The sequence below is a fragment of the Macaca nemestrina genome, chromosome 12 (assembly GCF_043159975.1).
Source record: "Macaca nemestrina isolate mMacNem1 chromosome 12, mMacNem.hap1, whole genome shotgun sequence".
Classification (NCBI taxonomy): Eukaryota; Metazoa; Chordata; class Mammalia; order Primates; family Cercopithecidae; genus Macaca; species Macaca nemestrina.
Genome location: NC_092136.1, coordinates 20,302,864 through 20,325,530, shown reverse-complemented (window position 1 = coordinate 20,325,530; position 22,667 = coordinate 20,302,864). Strand labels below are relative to the sequence as shown.

General features: G+C 41.9%; 2 long non-coding RNA genes across 2 annotated transcripts; one reads left to right on the top strand and one right to left on the bottom strand.

Moving 5' to 3' along the window:
• Window positions 1-2,549: 2,549 nt before the first annotated feature.
• Window positions 2,550-11,174, bottom strand: LOC105471642 (uncharacterized). Its single transcript, XR_981307.3, has 3 exons — window positions 11,053-11,174; window positions 8,761-8,825; window positions 2,550-3,250 (listed from the first exon to the last, which is right to left on the bottom strand). It is a non-coding gene; the product is annotated as an uncharacterized lncRNA (long non-coding RNA).
• On the top strand, window positions 11,069-12,359 carry LOC139355340 (uncharacterized). The gene is made up of 2 exons (XR_003015860.2): window positions 11,069-11,202; window positions 12,097-12,359. It is a non-coding gene; the product is annotated as an uncharacterized lncRNA (long non-coding RNA).
• Window positions 12,360-22,667: the final 10,308 nt, after the last annotated feature.

Below are 22,667 nucleotides of genomic sequence, written 5' to 3'. Positions count from 1 at the left end.
CACAAGCCCTCCACAGGACAGGCTAAGCAAAGAAAACACTGCATCAATGCGTCTTAATGTCAGTGAGGCTACCCAACTTCTTAAAAAAAAAAAAAAAAAAAAATCTTAACAGTAGCACCACCCACAAAGGAAATAAGTAAATTGTACTTTATTAAAATTAGCTCTTTTGTCTATCAAAAGACACTACTAATAGGGTAAAACAGCACACTACAGATTTGGAAAAGATATTTGCAATTTATATAGCCAAACAGTGGACTTATATTTAGGATATATAAGAAATTCTTGTGAATCAATTTTTTTGAAAAAGGAATAAAACTCAATAGAAAAATACATGAAAGATTTGAACAGGTATTTTAGAAAACAAGGTGTCCAAATGGCCAGTAAACACATTACATGCAAATTAAAATATAATGGCTGAAATGAAAATGATGGAAAAATAACAAATGCTGACAAAGATGAAACAACTGAAATTCTTACATACCGCTAGTATGTTATCAATTGGTATGACCATGTTGGAGGATTTTTTTTTCCTGCCAAGTACAAGCATGCTTCCTCCCACCAACACCCCCCTCGATGCAGGGAAATTAATCTCTAACTTAAAAAGCCAGCGTTTCAAAATGTATAAAATAATGAGGCAGAGAGAAGGCCTTGGGCCTTGCCACACTGGAAGGTATCATCAGCAGTTAATTGAGCCGCAGGGAGGCTGAGAGCAGGATTGCAAACATGGTAAGCTTCACAAATGACAAAATATAGTGCCTGACCTTTTTAAAGCAGATCCCGTGGGCTCCTCACAAACTGCAGGGCATTCTTTGAGGTCGGGAACCAGAGGGGCCCTGCAAGGGGCTTTGGTGAGGCAGGCGAGAGTCCGCTGGGGGAGTTGCTTTCACATTAAGCCATAAAACAATTTTTTTGGAAAAAAATGTGTCTGCAACAAATGCCCCGCAGAATTATACCACATCACTGAAAACTGAACATTTGCAAAGCTTTGCTCAGGACTTTGATATCATGCTCTGCCCTAAATCTAAGAGTTAAGAGTTATTCTTGTCAGGTGTCTGCTTTTGAAGTTCCTGGCTAAGTCAAATAGTGCATGAGGCTCCACAGCAGCTCTTAATCAGGAAAATGGAGAGATGATTGTCGTTAACATAAAACACGGAGCCCTGGGACCAGCTTTCTGTCTGCACCCAAAACCAGCTGCTTCCAAGCCCCTCTAATTCCTGGTTCTCTGGGAAGGTGCTAGTCCAGTGACTTTTATCCAGGGGTCCACAGACCCCTAACATGTTTGTGAAGGGAATTCAGGGGGTCTGTGAACTTGAATGAGGAAAAATACATCTATGTTTGCTAACTTCTAACCGAAATGTAGCACTTTGGTTTGGAAAGCAGGCAACAAACCAAGTAATGTTATCAGTCCTCATTGTCATCAGTAGAAATCACCGACATTTTCATATATTATAGTTGTTACAGATATATTGAAATCAAGGTCAGGTTCATCTGTACAGCAAAATTGGTTATTAGATCCACTCTTAGACCTTATAACATAAAAGCATAAATAAAGAAGCATATATCAGCCGGATGTGGTGGTTCACACCTGTAATCCCAGCATTTTGGGATGCTGAAGTGGGCGGATCACTCGAGGTCAGGAGTTCGAGACCAGTCTAGTCAACATGGTGAAACCCTGTCTCTACTAAAAATACAAAAATTAGCCAGGCATGGTGATGGGAACCTGTAATCACAGCTACTCAGGAGGCTAAAGCAGGAGAATCGCTTGAACCCAGGAGGCAGAGGTTGCAGTGAGCCGAGATCGCACCACTGCACTCCAGCTTGGGTGACAGAGGGAGACTCCATCTCAAAAGAAAGAAAAAGGAGTATATATATTATTCAATCATAATTTTAAAATATTTTGTATTTCAGTATAGCTGTAATCATATGTGTCTTCAGCATTTAAAAAGTTTTATTCCAAGGTGCCCCTAGGCTTCCCTGCCAAAGGTATCCCTGACATGAAAGAGGTTAAGAAGCTCTATCTAGACACAAAAAGGCAGGCCTTAGTTAGGCCAGGGAGAAGTATTAATAGAAGGAGCAAGGCAGGGCAAAGGTACTATGCTTTGATCCTGGCAAAGTATAGCTGGATATGGCAAGGCAATGCCTGACCCAACCTGAATGCCAGGTAGCCAGACAAACCAGGGCAGTCTAGAAGAGCAAATCGCCTGGAAGGGTGCTGCTCACGACAATCCCAGGAAGCACAAACAAGGGAGCCCTTGAGGCAAATCTCCCCCAAAGTACCTGTGGTCACTGTTTAAAGCTCTGGCTTTGACCCACTCAGACCTGGCTCAACCCTGGCTTCATCACTCACCTTTGGCAAGAAATGGTTCACCTAATCAGGGTGAACCTCAGTTTCTCCATCTGTAAAATGGTAATAATACCTGCCTCAATTTTTGTTAAAGTTATATAATTTATTCATAAATATGTTGAACAAAGAAAGCAAATTACAGAATGATAGATACTTCATTTATGCAAAATATTAAGTAATACAAAGCTATGTTATATAATGTTTATAAAGACTTCTGTAGTAATATAGAAAATTATGCATGGGAATCATGAGCACCAAATTCAATTTCCTAGTGCTTATAGATAGGAAATGGGGGGAAATAGATTTGGGATAAATGATGTGTGTTTGCAAGGGGGGAATCTGAAATAAATACACATGGCAAAGGTTAAGATTTGATAAAGATTTCTTTTAACCTTTATTTAAGTGACCTACAATAAGCTGAACATTTTAAAACATACAATCTAATAAGTTTTGACATGTGTATACACTCGTGAAACCATTACCATAATCTAGATAACGAACGTATCCATCATTCCCAAATGTTACCTCATTACAACATGCCATGTTGTAATTTCTCCATCCTGCCCTTCCCTATTTCCCATTCCTAGGTGATCACTGATCTGATTTCTGTCACTGTGGATTAGTCTGAGTTTTGCAGAATTGTAGATGACTGGAATCATACAGGGTACACTCTTGTTTTCATGTGGTTTCTTGCACTCAGCATAATTATTTGGAGATCCATTCGTGTTGGTGGGCACATCAACGGTTCATTCCTTTTTACCACTGAGTAGTATTCCAGGGTATGGATTTGCCACAGTTGGCTTATCCATTCCCCTCTATAATACACTCAACAGGGCCAAGGTTGACCTTACATCACGCTTATTTTGGGAGCAGAGATTTTTTTCACATGTCCTCAGTTCCAGCTTCCTGAAAGATTAATGGTAAAATGATAATGACAACAGCTAACACTTATAGTCAGGAGCTCTTTTAAGTGATTTAAATGTATTCACCAATTTATTTCTCAAAATTACCCCAAAGATATTATTTTAAAAGTTATTATTAAAATCCCCATTTTATTTATGTATTTGTTTTTAATTCTTTTTAAATTTTTTATGTTCCAAGGTACCTGTGCAGGATGTGCAGGTGTGTTACACAGGTAAATGTGTGCCATGGTGGGTTGCTGCACATATCAACCCATCACCTAGGTATTAAGCCCAGAATGCATTAGCTATATTTCCTAATGCTTTCCCTGCAGCTCCACCCTCCCCCAACAGGCCCCAGTGTGTGGTGTTCCCCTCCCTGTGTCCATGTGTTATCATTGCTCAGCTCCCGCTTATAAGTGAGAACATGGAGTATTTGGTTTTCTGTTCCTGCGTTAGTTTGCTGAGGATGATGGCTTCCAGCTTCATCCATGTCACAGTAAAGGACATGATCTAACTCCTTTTTATGGCTGCATAGTATTCCATGGTGCATTATGTGGCACATTTTCTTTATCCAGTCTACCATCAGTGGGCATTTGGGTTGATTCCATGTCTTTGCTATTGTGACGAGATAGATGAGATAACTAAAGCTCACTCTGGTGAGCACAAGAGCCAGGATTTTAACCAGGCAGCCTGACTTGAGAGTGTATGCCTTCATTCTCCTTAAGAGGGTCAACTGTATTCCTTTATTATCTTGCTTATTCTGGAGAACCTGTAGTAATATCCTTGTTTCATTCCTAATACTGGTGATAATAGAATATTACCTAATAGTCTTCTTTTTTGTCTGTCTTGCTAGAGTTTCATCCTTTAAAAAATATTTTCAAAATACCAGCTCTTATTTTTAGTTGCTTTAATAGTTTTATTGCTTTCTATTTCATTGACTTTGTTCTTTATTATTTCTTTCTTTCAGCTTGTTATGGGTTTACTTTGCTCTTTTTCTAGGTTCTTTAGTTAGGAACTAAGATTGTTGATGAGAGTTTTCCTTTTTTCTAATGTATGCTATGCATTTAGTGCTATAAATTTCCTTCAGCATTGCTTAGCTCTCTTCTACAAATTTTGATACATTTATTTTCATTTTCATCTAGTAGAGCATATTCTTTTGTTTCCCTTGAGACTTCCACTTTGACCCATGCAATATTTAGAAATGTGTTGCTTAGTTTCCACACGTTTGGGGGAATTTACTGTCATCTTTCTGTTGCCGTTCTCTAATTTGATTCCATTGTGGTCAGAGAACACACTTGGTATGATTTTAACTCTTTCAAATGTGTTAAGGTCTGTTTCATAGCTCAGAATGTGGTCTATTTTTGGAGTATGTTCCTAAATAAGGGCACTTAAAAAGAATGTACCTTCTGTTGTCAGGTGGAGCATTCTATGAATGCTGATTAGATCATTTTGATTGATAGTGTTGCTGAATTTTTCTATATCTTTGCTGATTTTCTGTCTAGTTGTCCCGTTAATTATTGAGAGAGGGGTGTGTATTTGTCCAGTCTCATTTTAACATATCCATTTTTTCTTCACATGTTTTACAGCTGTTATTTGGTGTGTACACATTTAGGATTGCTATTTCTTCTTGATGGATTGACACTTTTATCATTTTGTCACATTGCTCTCTATCTCTGGTAATTTTCTGTGCCCTGAAATTTACTTTATCTGATGCTAATATAACTACTCCCACTTTGATTGTTTGCATGAAATATTTTTTCCATCCTTTCACTTTCAATCTGCCTATATAGTTAAATTTGAAGTGAAAATTTCTTACAGGTGGCATGTATCTAGGTCATCTTTTTCATCTACTCTGCCAATCTATGTGTTTTAATTGGTGTATTTAAACCATTTACATTTAATGTAATTATTGATACGTTGAGATTTAAGTCTACCATTTTGTATTTTCTATTCTCGTTTCTGTTTCCTTTTTCTTACCTTCCTGTGAGTTATTTTAACTTTTTTTTGAATCTCACTTTTATTTATCTACAGTGGTTTTGAGTGTCTCTCTGTATATTCTTTTTATTGGTTGCTCTAGGTATTTCACTTAATATATACATAATATCACATTCTACTGGGGTCATCATTTTACCAATTTGAATGCAGTGGAGAAATTTTTACCATTCTGTATATCCCTTTACCTTCTCCCACTTATAACTGTCTTAAATATTTCCTCTACAAACATTTAGATAGATATCAGGAGATATAAGGGGAGCACTTTTTTGTTTGTTTTGTTGGTGGTCTTTGGCTGGAGTCAAGCAGTTATTGTCCAAAAGCCTTCTGTCTTGCTAAGTTGCCCCATTTTTGTCCTTTATCTTAAGAAAGGTGGCTTTGTTGGGACTTTTTTTTTTTTTTTTTGTCTGATGCCCTTAGCATTTCTGGGTCACAGGCTTCCTCAGCTCTAGGTTTGGAATATGTGAGGCAAAAGGAAAACCCAGAAAATTTGCCAGCATGATGCTCCTTAGATCATAAGTTTCCTAGTCATTCCACCTTTCAAAGTCTTCTTATGTTTGTTTTATATATAATGCCCAGGGGTTTTAGTTGCACTTTGTGGGAGGAAGAAGGGAAAGTACATTTACTCCATTTTCCTGGAAGCAGAAGCTCTGATGCATTTTTAAAGCTGGCCTCTGGTTCCACTTTCACAAAAGACATTTCCCTATGAAATAGGGTTAACATCCCACTGCTCTTCAAAATGGAAAACAAGTTTGCAGTAAGAGACAAGATGATCAGCAAGGTTTAAATCATCTCAATCTGCCTGCCAAGACACTAAAAATAGAGGGGCAAAAAGCTAGCTCAGTTTTCTAGAAATGCCTCAAGAAAATGAGATAATGTGAACATTGATGATTTCGTTGATTCCCTATACAGACTTCAGGGGTATCATTTCTCAGTGATTTGAGCTAGTGAGGACTTTACCTCTGGGGATGCATCTGTCTCAATCCATTATATATCACTGCCAGTCTACACCAATCATTTCCAAATTTTATAGTGCAACCAAAGTACCTGGAGAATGCTTATTAAAATATAGCTTCTGCAGTGGCATCTCTGGGGAAGGCAGAGTGGTGCTGGGCCTGTATATAGCCATTTGGGAACCCCAGTGTATGCCTAGACCAAGGCAAGTCCTGCTGAAACTGCCTCTTTAAACATACAACATTGTTTTGGTTATTGAGATTGTCTTAAGTACTTGGTTCATAGAAAAGTCACTTCTTATAAAATAATAATGGCAGCATTTTGCACTGCCAAAAAATGCAGATTCTAGGCCTCAATCTGTAGGTCTTAGGTGGGCCAAGGAACCACTTAGCCTCTTGGTCTTGAGTAAGCTCAGCTGTGTACTGTTCAACACTAGAATTCACTGAGAGATCTGTAAAACTACAAGGAATGAAAATGTATATTAAGATAGAACTTATCAGATTCTCAATGACAAAAAGATATTTTAAAGTAGGGTAAGTAGGGTAATAACAGGACATGGAAAACTGAGAGCTGAGTGTGGGTACCAAAACCAATACACGGCACTGGCTGCAGTCTCTGGTCATCTGCTGTCTCCTGACTCCTACTGTAAAGGAGGCTGGGCTGGGCGTGGTGGCTCACGCCTGTAATCCCAACACTTTGGGAGGCCGAGGTGGGTGGATCACTTGAGGTCAGGAGTTTGAGACCAGCCTGGCCAACATGGCAAAACCCCGTTTCTCTACTAAAAATAAAAAAATTAGCTGGGTGTGGTGGCACATGCCTGTAATCCCAGACACTTTGGAGGATGAGGCATGAGAATCGCTTGAACCCTGGAGGCAGAGGTTGCAGTGAGCTGAGATGGTGCCACTGCACTCCACCCTGGGCAACAGAGCAAGACTCTGTCAAAAAAAAAAAAAAAAAAAAAAAAAAAAAGAAGGCTATTTTCCTATTTCAGACATTTTAAGGTTACTGTAGAGTCACTGTCTAGGGATCTACATGGCTAAAATCTGCTTGCTCTGCCATCCCCGCAATCCCTACAACTACGCACACCTCCTCCACAGATCTCAAACCTCTCAGGCACTTCATCCCCTTCCTTCAATGATCTCACCTCCCTTTCCCAGGCAGAATATACACTGCAAGACAGGACGTACTTCACCTTCCGGCACCAAACTTTCATCCATGGCTGCTCTGGCCATGTTGTGTGAATTAGATAGAGGCACTCTTTCCTCAACGGTCTTTACTATCATTTGCCAGTGTGGGGAAAAGAAAGAGAGGTCAGCTGGTTACTGTGTCTATATAGAAAGAAGTAGACATAAGAGACTCCATTTTGTCCTGTATTTGAGATGCTGTTCATCTGTGACCCTACCCCCAACCTTGTCCTTGCAAGAGACATGTGCTGCGGTGACTCAAGGTTTAATGGATTTTGGGCTGTGCAGGATGTGTCTTTGTTAAACAAGTGCCTGAAGGCAGCTTGCTGGTTAAAAGTCATCACCATTCTCTTAATTTCAACTACACAGGGACACGTACACGGCCAAAGGTCGCAGGGACCTCTGCCTAGGAAAGCTAGGTATTGTCCAAGGTTTCTCCCCATGTGATAGGCTGAAATAATGCTAAAAGGTTTATGGAGATGTTTGCATATGCATCTCAAGGGACAGCATTTTCCTTTAAACTTATTCATGTCACAGAGATTTTTGTTCATGTTTTACTGCCGATTTCCTCCCTACAATGATCCTATTGTCCTGCCACTCCCTTATCTTTAAGATGGTAAAGATAATTATCAATAAATACTAAGGGAACTCAGAGACCGGTGCCGGTGCCGGCGTGGGTCCTCTGTAAGCTGAGCGCCGGTCCCCTGGGCCCCCGCTTTTCTTTCTCTATACTTTGTCTCTGTGTCTTATTTCTTTTCTCAACTCTCTCGTTCCACCTAACGAGAAACACCCACAGGTGTGGAGGGGCAGGCCACCCCTTCATGCCAGGAAACAGTCAAGGCCACTATTCAATTTGTCCATGGACTGATCAATGTAAAAGATCCCTGGCTCCATCCCATCAATATTTAAACAAGCTTTGGCTGGGTGTGGTGGTTCACGCCTGTAATCCCAGCACTTTGGGAGGCCGAGGTGGGAGCAACTGAGGTCACGAGTTCGAGACCAGCCTGGTGAACATGGTGAAACCCCATCTCTACTAAAAATACAAAAATTAGCCGAGCATGGTGGTGTGTGCCTGTAATCCCAGCTACTCAGGAGGCTGAAGCAGGAGAACCATTTGAACCCCAGCAGCGGAGGTTGCAGTGAGCCAGGATTACACCAGTGCACTCCAGCCTGGGCAACAGAGTGAGACTCCATCTCAATAAAACAAAGCAAAAACCCAAAAACACAAGCTTATGTTTCTCCAATCTTAAAAAATAATAATTAAAAATCATCATTTTCCTTTCAGTATCATTCTCATTTCTTCACAGACAAATTCTTGGAAGATTTGCCTATGTTCATTTCTCTCCATTTTCTCACCATCACCCTCACTTATTCCTCAACTCACCATAAGCTGACCTTCTCCAGCCATTCCAAACAGTCAGCTCCAGGTAACAGCAAAGTCTGTTCAGTCTGAAAGGACACAAAGATACAAAAATGCGTACCCTCCCTTCCTCCCCCCGATGTTGCTAAACTCTTTGTTCTGCTTTCTAATCTCTGCACGTACCAGAGGTTTCGTAAGTTCTGTAAGTACATGTTTTTCTTTCTGAGGCCAGGTCACAAGGAATGTTTAAGTAAGATAGCCAGGTCACAAGGTGTGTTTAAGCAAGATAGCCATAAACTGGTTGTGCAACCTGACGCAATATAATTAACTGTCTTTGTGTAAAACTGCTCTTCCGCCTCAAGGGTTGTACTGAAATATCAGAAATGGCGGGAACCAATCATAGTTTGCCAAATCGCTTTGTTCAAACTCCAGCCAATCATACCTCTAATTTGTATAATGATTCTATGCCTACTTTCCTTAGACTATATAACATTGTTCGGAGCTCAGTGGGGGAGCTCTCCTGCCCGTCTCGTTTCACGAGCAAGTGAGAGCTCCAGGTTCGAACCTGTAATAAAGATCCTTGCTGCTTAGCTTTGACTCTGGACTCTGGTGGTCTTCTTCGGGGAATAAACGGTCTGGGCATAACAAGTCATCTCACTAATTTCTCATCAAAACTGACCTAATTAACTACTCTTCCTGAAGTGCTCTTCCCTTGCTCCCTGCAATGCCATATTTCCCTGGTTCCTCTTCTAGGGCTGCCTACTCGTCTTCTCTTTCTTTAGTGGAAGAGCTCTTGACACTCTGTCCTAGGCCTCTTTCCCAAAGGGTATTCTCTCCACCAGGCAATCTCTTCTAAGCTCCTGCTCTAGCCCCATTGACATACAAGAATCTAAGGTACAGATTTCTAGCTCAGGCCTGTCATCTAAAAAACCAAAACAGGCACATCCATTGGCCTGTTGAGTTTCTCCACTAGAAGACGCCCAAGCCTTAATATATCTAAAACCAAACTTCCCACACATCAGCTGCTTCTCCTGTGGTTCCCTTTTAGTATGTGGTGCCCCAACATTCACCCAGCTATCAGTCCAGAAGCCTGGCAGTCACCCCAACTCTGCAAATTTCACACACTCAATCTACCACCACCACTGCCACCTACTTCCCAATGATTTCTCTCTCTCCCTCCCTCCTTCCCTCCCGTATTCTTCAGCTGTGGCCTGAGTCCAAGTAACCAAAGACAAGAAAAGCAGGCCCATGTACTCTGTGCTCACCAGCCTGGTGCTTGAAACCCTCAACTATCGTTAAGTGGTTATGTTACTGAAAAGGGGTCCCCATCCAGACCCCAAGAGAGGATTCTTGGACCTCAAGCAAGAAATAATTTGGGGCAAGTCTACAGAGTACAGTGAAAGCAAGTTTATTAAGACACTTAAGGAATAAAAGAATGGCTACACAATAGGCAGGACAGTGGCATGGGCTGCTCAACTGAATATACTTATGGTTATTTATTGACTATATGCTAAACAAGGGGTGGATTAGTCAAGAGTGTTCTGGGGAAAGGAGTGGCAATTGCCAGTACTGAGGGTTCCACCCTCGCCTTTAGATCATATAGGGTAACTATATGCCTAACATCGCCATGGCATTTGTAAACTCTCATGGTGCTGGTGGGAGAGTCTTTCAGCAAGCTAATGTATTATAATTAACATATGATGAGCAGTGGGGATGACCAGAGTTCACTTTCATTTTATTTTATTTTATTTTATTTTTGAGACGGAGTCTTGCTTAGAGTTCACTTTCATTGCCAATCTTGGTTTTGGTGGATTCTGGCCGGCTTCTTTAAGTATCCTGTTTTACCAGCAGGGTCTTTGTGACCTGTATCTTGTGCTGACCTCCCTGTCTCATCCTGTGACTTAGAATGCCTAACCTCCTGGGAATGCAGCCCAGCAGGTCTCAGCCTTCTTTTATGCAGCCCCTATTCAAGATAGAGTCCCTCTGGTTCAAAGGCCTCTTGACAGTTCATCCTTCAGTGTTTCCGGCTAGGAAATTTAAATGTTTGTCCATCCTATTCACTGGACTCTGAAGCACAGAACACAGCAAGGTCCCAATAAATACTCATTTAGTAAATGGCAGAAAGGAGAAGGAGAGGGGGATGGGAGGAGGGATGGAGCGGATGAGGGAGAGGAGGGGGAGATGGTTAATCTATTCTCTCTGCGGGGCCTCTCTGCTGGCACTCAGATACTGAGCGCTGAAATTCTCATCCGCCACACACAACATGGCGGCTTCCTGGACCCGTGCCCAATTTTCGCTTCCGGGATGGAAACTTACGTCATTTCCCCCTCTGTTGCCCCAGCGCCCCTTGGAAGCCAATTTGTGAGGGAGTTTTCTTCCTTCGCGCCTTCCTCTTCCTTCTTCTTGTTTCCGCTCCAGGGCAGCCTGACAGAGCCGCTCCAAGGTTCTGCTGGCCGTGTCTAGTCGGTGAGGAGGGCGGGGGGAGGGGCCGTCCCGCGTGTTGGGGGGGTCTTCAGGCGACCAACGAGAGGGAGGGCCGGAACGGCGAGGTGGCTCGGAGGCATGTCCAGTAAATTGGGGATGAAAATCCTCCCAGACCTTAAGCTTGCAGTGAGCCGAGATCGCGCCACTGCACTCCAGCCTGGGCGACAGAGCGAGACTCCGTCTCAAAAAAAAAAAGAAAATCCTCCCAGGAACCCGGTTACTAATGTTTTGAGGGAAGTGGCAGGTGCAGTGGTTACACAGAGACAATGATGCTTAGTGGCCAGGACTTCATGGCCACAAAATGTGTGTGTAGAGAGGGCCACCGAAGCCTGAAAACCTTTTCGTCCCCTTTTAGGTTTACCCATTCCACTGGGGCCAGCCAGCACCTACTCCTGCCGTCTGGTAAACTTTCCTCCTGTTTCTGAGGCCATGTCTGGCATGAAGAGTCTTTACTGAATAGTTTTCATTGATCACAGTCCCCGTTCTTCCCTTCTTCTCACCCCCTTATTGAAATGGCAGTGAAAATCTAAGTGAGAAAGCACTGCTACAGGGACTGAAAAGGCTACAGGAGAGCAGAGCCATTGACTTTTATTTTTAAAATGAAGATCTCTTTTACTTGAAGGAACTTAAGAATTTTGGCATTCAAATAGGGGCTGGAAGACTTGAAAGCAGTAGAAATTTCACCCCAGAAGATAGGAAAGGATGGTCATGAAATGAATATCTCCTGACTTGCACACCTAGTGAGCAGAGCCAGGGCCTCCTTCACCTTAGCATTTGGAACAGGCTGCAAAGTTCATTCTTCCTCTTAGCAGCCCCTGCATTCAGTTTGGTTTAGTTGTTTTATGTAGTTTCTAGCCTGATTTTTTTTTTTTTCAGGGTGCAGCAGAAGTCCCAGGTAGCTGAGAAGTTCATGGAATCTTCTTATTTGGTACACCTTTCTCTATTGCTTGTGATATAGTGCAGGGTTGGGATGTGCAGACGTTTCTCAAATGCACTGTGTACCTACACAGCGTGCTGCAATTTGGCTACTGAAGTCAAGAGAAACTGGTTTGAACAACTACTGTTGTGTAACATAGGAAGCACATTTCATTTGATAACAGGAGCATAGCTTTTGTGCTATTAAAATGCTTTGAAAATTAGTGTGTGGTCTTTAGTAATTAGCATATACATTTTAGTTATCCGTTGGTTCATAACAAACGGACTCAATAGGTACCCCACTCAGTCATTTATCTAAATGAAAAGTTTGGTTAAATTGTGTTGTGGGCATTGATCAAAGCTAATGGGAAAAAGAGATTAAGATGAAAATCATGGGATTAAATTTTTAATTAGTTTGCCCCTTGGACCGTTGCTTGGTATGACACCGTGATTGATTGGCTACTTATGCCTGCCTGGGAAGATATGGCTCTACTACCAAACCTCTGAACGTAAAAGTGTTTTGCAAAAAAACTGAATATTTTATTCAGTTATCTTTCACTTTATTCCTGCTTAACAAGGAATTGAAAAGGAAGGCAAGGTCTTGGATCTCATAGTTCTTGGTATAGTAATAGATATAAAGTATGAGATGGGGGCTACAGGTTCATTAATAAATATCTCAAATTAACATGTTTGTCAAACTCTTCCTTTCCTGCTCCCAATCTCCTCCTTTCCCAGGGCTCCTTATGTCAACTAATGGTGCCATCATCAGTGCACTCAAGGCAAAAACCTGGGAACGATCTTGATTCCCTCTTTCATTCCCCACAGGTCACCCATCAACAAATTATATCTGCTTTTCTTCTAAAATATATCCTAAATCCATTCACTGTTCTTATCTCTACCACCCTAACCCAGGCGTCATCATCCTTTACCTGGTTAACTGCAATATCCTTTTCATTTTACCTCCCTGCTTCTAATCTTCTAACCCATTTTCACCATCCCAGTCCATTCATTCATATGTCGAGTTCTTCTTATCCATGAGTTCATTATTTCTTAATGAAAGGTAACATTTTTTTTAGTGTCTACCATGTTCCACCACACAGTAGCAGCCAAAATATTTGTTTAAAATATAAGTTAGATTCTATCACTTTTGTGTCTAGAATTATTGTCTTCCCCCACTAATTACTGTGCCCTACATGATCTGGATTCAATCTGGTACCACTCTATCCCTTCACTCACTATAATCCAGACATACTATCTTTCTCTCTTCAACCTGCCGAGTTTTATCCTGCCTTAGGGTCCTTGCACTAACTGTTCCCTTTGCTGGAACTCTCTTCACCCAGGTATTGCAGAGCTGGCCCTCTCTTGTTTAGGGCTGAACTTAAATGTGACCTCTTCAAATAAGCCCTCCCTTGACCACACAAACTCATGCACCCTCCTGTTACTCCCTGTCACGTCATCCTGAATTCAGTTTCACCACAACACTCATCATTACTGCTATTTTCTTGTATCTTCCTTTGTTTATTGACTGTCTCCTCCCATTAATATGTAAGCTCCATGAAAATAAACATCTTGTCTATATTGTATGACTGTATCTCCAGAACCTCAAATAGTCTCTGACATAAGAATGAATGAATGAATGAATGAATGAATGAATGAATGGATTCTTCTTCCCCAAAGCTGCTGCCTGTCATCTCAGGTACATTGAAACAGGAAAGCTGGTAAAGGCCAGGAGGTCAAATGCTACATAGAGTGGAGCCTGAAGCACAAGATGTGGGCAAAGACAGAGTGGACAGGGGCAAGGAAAGCATTTGGGGTGGAGGGCAGAGAACCCAGGAAGGAACATGGAAATGACATAGAACAACTCTACAGACACGTCCTAGACATCTTAAGACTTGTACAGGCACGTGTGTGCCCGCACATACACACATACCAGCTTGAAGAATCTTGTCTCAGCACATGCTCTGTACTTGAGTCTTAGAGAACACTTTTCCTGGTAGAGATGTTTAGGCTTCAGTGTTAAGGAGTCTGATTCAGAGGTCTAGGTGGGGCCCATGTGGCTGTTGCTGCGTAATAGTTGTAAACTGGTCTCATTCTTGGTCAGGACAATAAGGCTGCCGTAAATCATAGCAGCTGGGAGAAAGCAGTGTGGTATTCTGCAGTGGTTCTGTTCACCACCACATGGGCTGAGCCTAAGCAACTTTCCCTTCCTGGGCCCTCATTCTGCTCAGATACAAAGTGAAGGCTTACTTGGGCTCCTGTGCAACTTTAAAAGTGAAACTTAACTGAAATTGGGCAGGTGGGCTGCGCTCCTTCTAAAGAGCACGAGGCCCACTTTTTAGAAAATATTAAACCTTGGGTTACACCTCAATTTGGCAGTTACACTTACGTGACACATTATTTCTAAAGAGCCATCTAATTGTATGCCATCTGATGTTTATATTGATAACTGGTGAAAATACAGGAACTTATTATGCCACTGTGAAATTACGATGAAGTGGCTCAAATTTATTCTCTCACTCTAGGTTGGATTTGAAGGGATAAGGATAAGAGAGAGAAAATACTATCAGTACTCAGGTTAAAAAAGGAAAAAGAAAAAAAAAAATGGAGCTTAGACTTTAATCTTTTCATAAATCTTCCTCATCCCCAATTGTTCAGCCGAATTCAGAAGGATTAGCTTTCTGTCTTCCATGAACCTTTTGGTTGGAATTTTGTCAGTCTTTTTCCCCATTGAGGCTACCCTCGATGTTTAACCAAAAAAAAAAAAAGAACTACAAACTTTATTCAGATCCAGTTCAGGGTTCCACATAGCATTTAGTTTTTATGTCTTCTCCAATCTGTGATGGTTCCTCATTATTTCCTTGTCTTTCGTGACCTTAACACTTTTTAAGAGTACTGCTCAGTTATTTTTTAGACTTAGTTTGGATTTGTCCAGTGTTTTCTCATGATTAGACTGGGGTTTTGAAGTTTCTCCATGCATCATATTGGAGTACATAATGTCAATATGTCTTATTACTGGTGCTGTTAATAAGACACATTGCTGTCGATGACATCTGATCACTGATTAAGGTGGCATCTGTCTGGTTTTTCCACTGCAAAGGGGATAATTCCATTTGTGTTAATATACATTTGGAGAGAGATGCTGTGAGATTACCTTGGCCTTATTTGTAGCCAGATTTTCTTTACATGTGTGTTGGGATGGAGGGGTGATGGGAGGTGGGATGGGGTGGACCATGTGATCTGTTCAGTCTGTAAATCCCAAGTACAAATCAGAGCTTGCTATGATTATGCCGCACAAAGAGGGGAAGAAACCTTTGCACTATAATAAATAGCTGGGGCTACATCTTGATATGCATAAACGAAAATGTGATATGGCATGTTTTTATTGTGTGTGTGGAGATGTGTGTTGTTCGTTGAATTGAGTTCTTCTTATCCATGAGTTGATTATTTCTTAATAAAGGGTAACATTTTTTGAGTGTCTACAATGTTCCAGGCACTGTACTAGGCTCTGCATCTCTTATCTCAGTTCATACAACACTGCAAAGTAGACATCATTAGCTGTTTTACAGATAAGGATACCAAGGCTCATGGAAGTAAGTTACTCAAAGGCAAGTGGCAGAACTGAACCTTGAACTAAGGCTTGTCTGACTCAGAAGTGTGTGCTATTTCCGAAGCACCAAGCTTGCTTTCCTACTGTGTGCCAGGCCCTGCAATTAGTGCTAGAGATGCAGAAGTATGAGACAGATGTTCAAGAAGCTCACACCTACCGCACAGGGACCTTAGGAAGAGGCACCAAGGGCCTGGGAAGGAACCTTTATTATGGGCATCATCCTTGCTTTCTTGGTGACGATCCCTTGTCTTGAAAAATCACTGAAATGGTTTTTCTCAGGCCTTTAATGAGTCAGGTTGGATTTGCCAGGTTGCCCTCAGCTACAAATGGCTGAACAGAGGAGGGAACTAATAGTGATGCAATGCCTACTCTGCTTGTCACTGACTGTTATTCATCTCAGCCCTGCCATGGGTGAGTATATTATTTTCTCCACTAAGTACATGAGGCATCCAAGACCCAAAGAAGCTAAATAATATCATCCCCAAAGTCACCAGCTAGTAAACGGCTAGCCAGGAGTTTGATCCCAGATCTAACTGATTCCACAGCCAGTGTCCGATCTCAGTGCCCCTTGATATGCCAGGGGTACAGATTCCAGCATCCTTGCTGCAACGTGGCTATGCATCCGCTACCTTCTCATATGTAGAAGGGGTGGTCATGTTTACATAGTGCCTGATGGACATTGACAACGGTTCATTTGTACCAAGCTTTTTTTTGCTTAAGCCAAAGGATCTTTGGGCAGCTTTTGCTTTTTTTTTTTTTTTTTTCATCTCCTCCCCACAACAGTCAGTCCATATCAACAGGGCAAATGGAAAGTGATGATTCTGAGTCATTTGTGACATATAAAATGCTACTGTGTAAACAAATGTGCTTCCCTAAGAGAGATGGCATATGGCAAGTCAGGTCTCTTTGCCCCTGGCTTTTGATGAGAGGGTTTAGTTCCTCATAGAGGCAGTGCTTAATAAATAGCATTTCATGTGGCTGCTAATAGTTTGTGGTCTTCCTGTCTCCAGGCATTTGCTGAACTGTGTAGTGAAGAAGGGGACAGAAAAAAATCCTTCATTCCCCTGCCTGTCCCATTTGGCAGCTCCCTAGATTCTCTCAGATCAGTGTCCTTTCTATTTGCTATTTTTGAAAATGTGAAAGCAAAGTGAGGTCACTGCATTGGAGTAGTTGGAAAAGAAAAGGAGACTAATGATTAGCAATCCCAGGGATTAGGATGGGGAGAGCAGGTGGCAATCTGGTTTATTAAAATTACTCCGTTTGGTTCCTACCATATAGAACCGAGGTTCACTGATTATCTTGATTCTGCTGCTATTGTCCTGCTAGAGGCAGTGAGAATGAATGACCAAAAGGTGAGATTAGCAGTAGATGGAAAGAAAAAAAAGGAATTGGAAGTTGTTTTTGATTTCCCTATCTTAGTTTGGATTCTCCCAGACCATATCCAGAGGCAAGGATTCAAGCATAAGCAATTTATTTGGGAGGTTCAGGAACCATTGGCAGGGAATTGAGAACAAGCTGGGAAGGGAGAAAGGCCAATCAAGGATTGCTACTCCTGTGGAAGACTGGAGCTCAATTCCACTGGTGAACCCTGGGAATGGTGGTGTAGAGCACATATGTCAGAATGATCTGTCTTCCCACTCCCACTCAGGGAAGGGAGCTGAGGTATTTATACACCAACTTCGGAGTGTCGGTGATTAACAGCTGCTCCCTTGTGGTGTGCTGGGCACACAGGCAGAGTGGTTCTCTGCAGTTTAGGAGAAAACCCTCAGGCAAAGAGATGCAAATGCTGCAGTTGAAAGTCAACCAGTGTGCACTGATGTGGTAAAGCCAGAGGGATATGGGCTGGGTATCAACAGCATCTGCTATGTTCCCTTAAAACAAAACAAAACACCCATTCCTCCCCCAGTATTTCTGTACCACTAAATAGCACCAACATTTACTCAGGTTCTTATGCCAGAAGACCTTGGAATCTTCCCTGATGCTTTTTGCTCTTACCTTATGTTCAGTCATGAACTGCATCTTAAAAATACACCTTGAATTGTCCCCACCATCATCTTTGATTGGGTTTCTGCGACAGTATCTTAGCTCAAATTCATATTTACACTCATTCCCCTGACGTGGTAGCCAGAGTGATTTTTTTAAACCTGAATGAGATCATTTTACCCTACCCCACCAGCTCAAAACTATGCAGTGCCCCTCATCACTCTTAGAATAAAATCAGAAGTCTTTACTGTGCCCCAAAAGACCCTCCCTGATCTAGTCTGACTTCATCCCTGACTTCAGTTTCCATCTGTTCTCCTCTTTGCTCACAGTGCTCCTGCTAGATGGCTTTTCTTGCTGCACTCCTGCCTCAGGGCCTTTACATTTGCTCTTTCAACATAGAACTACTCCAGATACTCATATCACTCAATCCTCTCAATCACTCAGCATCTGCTCAAATGTCACCTCTTTGGGAAAGACTTTTCTTAATACTCTGTCTAGAAAAGAGCCTTTTGTCACTCTATTCTTTAATCTTTTATTAATTTTTCCATAGATCATGACCTGAATAATATTAGTTTCTATTTTATTTGTCTGTTGCCTGTCTCTTGCATTAGGATGTAAGTACCATGAACACAAGGACCTTGATTCTCTGCATTGCTCCCAGCTCCTAAAAGAGTGTGACACATAGTAGGTATTGACTGAATGAATGGATTAATAACCATTTACTGGTCCTGCTGAGAGGACCCATCTGTTAAAATTTTTCAGAACAGACAGGAGAAACTTGAAACCTTGGTTTGATAACTGTCTGGCTGCCTCTTTTCCCAGAGCTGGCTCTAATGAAGAATAAACACTCTTAACAGAAACGGTTGAAGGTCCTGGGATTACTTCCAATATGTTCTTTCATGACGTCCACTGCAAATCTTAACTTGTTCATTTTTCTTTTTGTTTGCCTTTCTGAAAACAATGGAAGGAAAATTGAAGGAATCAATGTGCTACATTTCATATATGATGATGGGGACAAAGCGGAGTCTTAATTTTTAAAAAAATGATCTAGAATACAAAGTTGGTTATTTCCCCCTAGTGCCTGGCACATAGTATGTGCATACTAAATGTCGAGTGAATTGGCAATGTCATCTATTTGATGTTCTTAAGTTTTCATTGTGTATTAATTGTTCTGTAGAAGGTATTGGATTAGAGGGTCCACAGCCTTAAACATACCAAAGAGTGGGAGGATTTTCTCCATCACTGCCCCCAACCCAGAAAACCCTTAGCCTGATGATCCATGCCCATTCCTTCTCATACATACCAGCCCATGATCCTAAAAATAGTCAGTAGAATCAGTTCTATTTTCTTGTGTGGTTTAATTTAATCCATTATAAAAGTAATGCAGGTTAATTTTAGAAAGTTTTTTAATTACAGAAAAGTAAAAGAGACGAAGAAAAAAATATGTGGTTCTACCACCCAGAGATAACCACTGTTAATATGCTGGTGTATTACCTTCCAGTGTTTTCTATGTGTATTTTTTACACAAATTGAATATGCAATTGTATTTCTCTCTTAATATCATAACATAAGCATTTATTCTTGGTATTAATACTATGAATATCTCCTTTAATAGTTGCGTACTATTACATTTTTCCTGTTTTAGACCATTTAGTTTGTTTTATATTTTTTTAAAATTATACGTAATGCTGGATAAATATCCTCATCTTTGCTGGCATTCCTGATTTTTTTTTTTTTTAGGATAGAGTCCCAGAAATGGTGTAACTTATTCTTAAGGAGACAAACTCTTAATACATTTTGTGAGATTTCATTTTGATTTCTAAAACCGTTTGAATGTGACTTCCATAAAAGAGCTCTAGAAAAGCAGATTGCCTCAAAGAATTTACTTCCAGTTTTGCAACATTTCAGACATAGAGTGTTTTAGCATTCAGTTTAAATGAGCACAGAAATCTTCTGTAGGCTGTCTCCTCTTCAGGCCTCTTCTCTCTCTAATAAAACGCAGCATCGGCATTATAAAAATCTTTCTTTGGTAAACAACGTCTTTTTGTGTTCTCAAGGATTGTTTTCCTAAGTCTTTCTGGCGGGTATTGGGTTTATGCCTAGAATTATGTGTCGTATTTTTGCTTGCCTGTTTATGATGTCTTAAGGGTTTAGTTATGCTTTGTGTTTTGTTTTGTTTTTCATTGCCAAAGGAAGTCCAGATTTCATGGCAGTGAAACCGGCTTTTACAAGTCTGTCTGGGTCTTTCCTGAAAGGCCGGGAGATTACCTTGGCAGGGACTGTTCTCGAGAACATTGCATGGATAAGGAGTCTCCTCTCCAAGGCTAAGCCATCCTGGAAAGGGCCTTGCCAAAGATAAGCGGTTTATCAATGGAGGGAAACCATGTCTTTCATAGATATGAGAGGCCAGGCATGCCATCTAGGAGGGTCAGGATATAGGATGGCTTAGTAAATATGTCTCAGTCATACTACATAATATTATGCATGCAACATTATTGAAAAGAATAAATCAGACATCTTTGTCTTACCTGAAAAGACCTCCATATTTTGTTAATTCTGAATAACAAGATTTAGAGAAATATGTATGGTGTGATCTCATATTTGAAAAAAAAAAAGGCAAAAATCATGTTTAAGGGTTTGGGAGGCCAAGGCGGGCAGATCACCTGAGGTTAGGAGTTCGAGACCAGCCTGGCCAACATGATGAAACCCCGTCTTTACTAAAAATACAAAAATTAGCCAGATGTGGTGGTGGGCACCTGTAATCCCAGCTACTCAGGAGGCTGAAGCAGGAGGATCACTTGAACCCAGGAGGCAGAGGTTGCAGTGAGCCAAGATCACACCACTACACATATCAGACTGTTGGTAACTCACTTGTATGTGAAATTGGGCTAGATGAGAATAAGGAACTTTGCTTTATACAACTCTGTTGAATAACCTGTTACAATGAACATGTATACTTTGGGAGGCCGAGGTGGGCGGATCACAAGGTCAGGAGATCGAGACCATGGTGAAACCCCGTCTCTACTAAGAATAGAAAAAATTAGCTGGGCGCAGCGGCGGGCGCCTGTGGTCCCAGCTACTCGGGAGGCTGAGGCAGGAGAATGGCGTGAACCCGGGAGGCGGAGCTTGCAGTGAGCCGAGATTGCGCCACTGCACTCCAGCCTGGGCGACAGGGCGAGACTCCGTCTCAAAAAAAAAAAAAAAAAAAAAAAAAAAAATACTGGAGAGGGACAGAATAGGAAGTGGGATTTAGGAGCTAGTTATGTGAGACCTGTGCAGGGTGGGTCATCAGCCTCTCTGACAAGGCTGATGCATGTGCCACAGAAGGCTCTGCCACCAAGAAAAGTGGGGCTGAGCTGGCGTTTCCTTACCCTGGCAGCTGCTAGAAAAATCGAATATGTTGGCATTCACTGGAGATACCACATCTGTAAAGTCTTTTGGGGGAAAAAAATGGGAGTGATCCAGAGAGTCAAGAGTTGCCATGTGAGGGCTTGAGAGAGGGTGGCCAGGAGAGATCAGAAGAATATGCATTAAAAGCCCCAGAATGGAAAAGATTAATTCCGCCTCTGAATCACAGAGCTCTTCGTAGCCATCTGTGAGACAGGCCCCAGGCCTTGAACTAGAAACAGTGCCCAAGGCTTTTATTAACCTTCTTCCCTTGGGAGTGAATGCTGAGGTGTGTGTCTTCAAGGAGTGATGGCTCAGAGGCTACACAGCTCTCAAACTTGATTTGCTTTATATTCTATTTGTGAGTTAGGGTGTGTTCACGGCGAATGGATGATTTAGACGATGATGGGTCTGCTGCAAATATAAAAGGATAATTGAATCTCGAAGTCTATTAAAGACTGTTGTCTTACATCTTGTGGGATGACATTTTATTACAAGGGCCAACTTGGCTCTTGTATTCTGTTTCTTCTCTTCCCTTCCTCCCTTTCTTCATTATCCTTAAAAAATTAGATTTTCCCCTCTGCCAATCAGCAGTTGCAAAAAGTCCTCCAAGAAAAGTCAGGATGCCAGAAAGGCGTACCTGGGGGAGGCGGAATTGCATGGCAGTGGGGTACAGGGGCTCCAGAGTTGGCCACTGTGTGGCCTCCAACAAGTATCTTACCTCCTCTACGCCTCAGTTTCCTTCTCTGTAAAGTGTGGGTGATGATGTTTACTTTTTAGTTGTCTTGAAGATGAGGGATGATGATGCTTAGCACAGTGTCTGGCACTTTTCAGCAAGCTTCACGATCCACTGTTGTCATCAGGACTTTTGTCATTCTCAGTTCTGCCACACGTTTTCCCTGTGTCCTTGAGCAAATCGGCTCCTTTCTGTGGCCCCCTTGTTCCTCATCTGCCAACTGAACTCTCCGCAGTTAATAACTCCAGCGATGTTTGAAAAAACAGCAAAAGCAGTTGAACAGAAACAACAATAATCCAAAAACCCACCCCGATTCCTGGGTAGGATAATGTCATTTCGCTCAGGACTGCTCTCAGTAAGTGGGCCTCTCCTCTCAGAAGAGCCTGGAACCTCTCTGTTCCTCAGAGCTGCCAACACTGGCCTTGTTCTGTGGTCTGATCTGCTGGCGACCTCTGTCCGCACACTTCTGAGACTGGCCAGGGGCCCTGGCACAGTCACACTGCACAGCCCGCCAAATTGAAAGGCCCTTTCTTTTGAGCAAATAGCATCATACACGTTGCCATCAAGAAAATGAAAGCATTTGCAGTGGCGCGGCATCCAGCTTCTCTCTGTGGCCTTTGGAAACAATTTTGTGACCAGAGAATGGTTGGAGACAAAGGTCTTTCTATCTGATCTGCTCACCAGGCTGGCATAGGATCGTGGGGGACCTGTGTCCCTCTTTTCTGGCACCACACGGATTGATATCACTGCATTTGTCTCCTCTCTTTGATTAGGACAAGGCAGGCAGGCAGCAGAGGGTTATATTTCAACTGCCCTTGA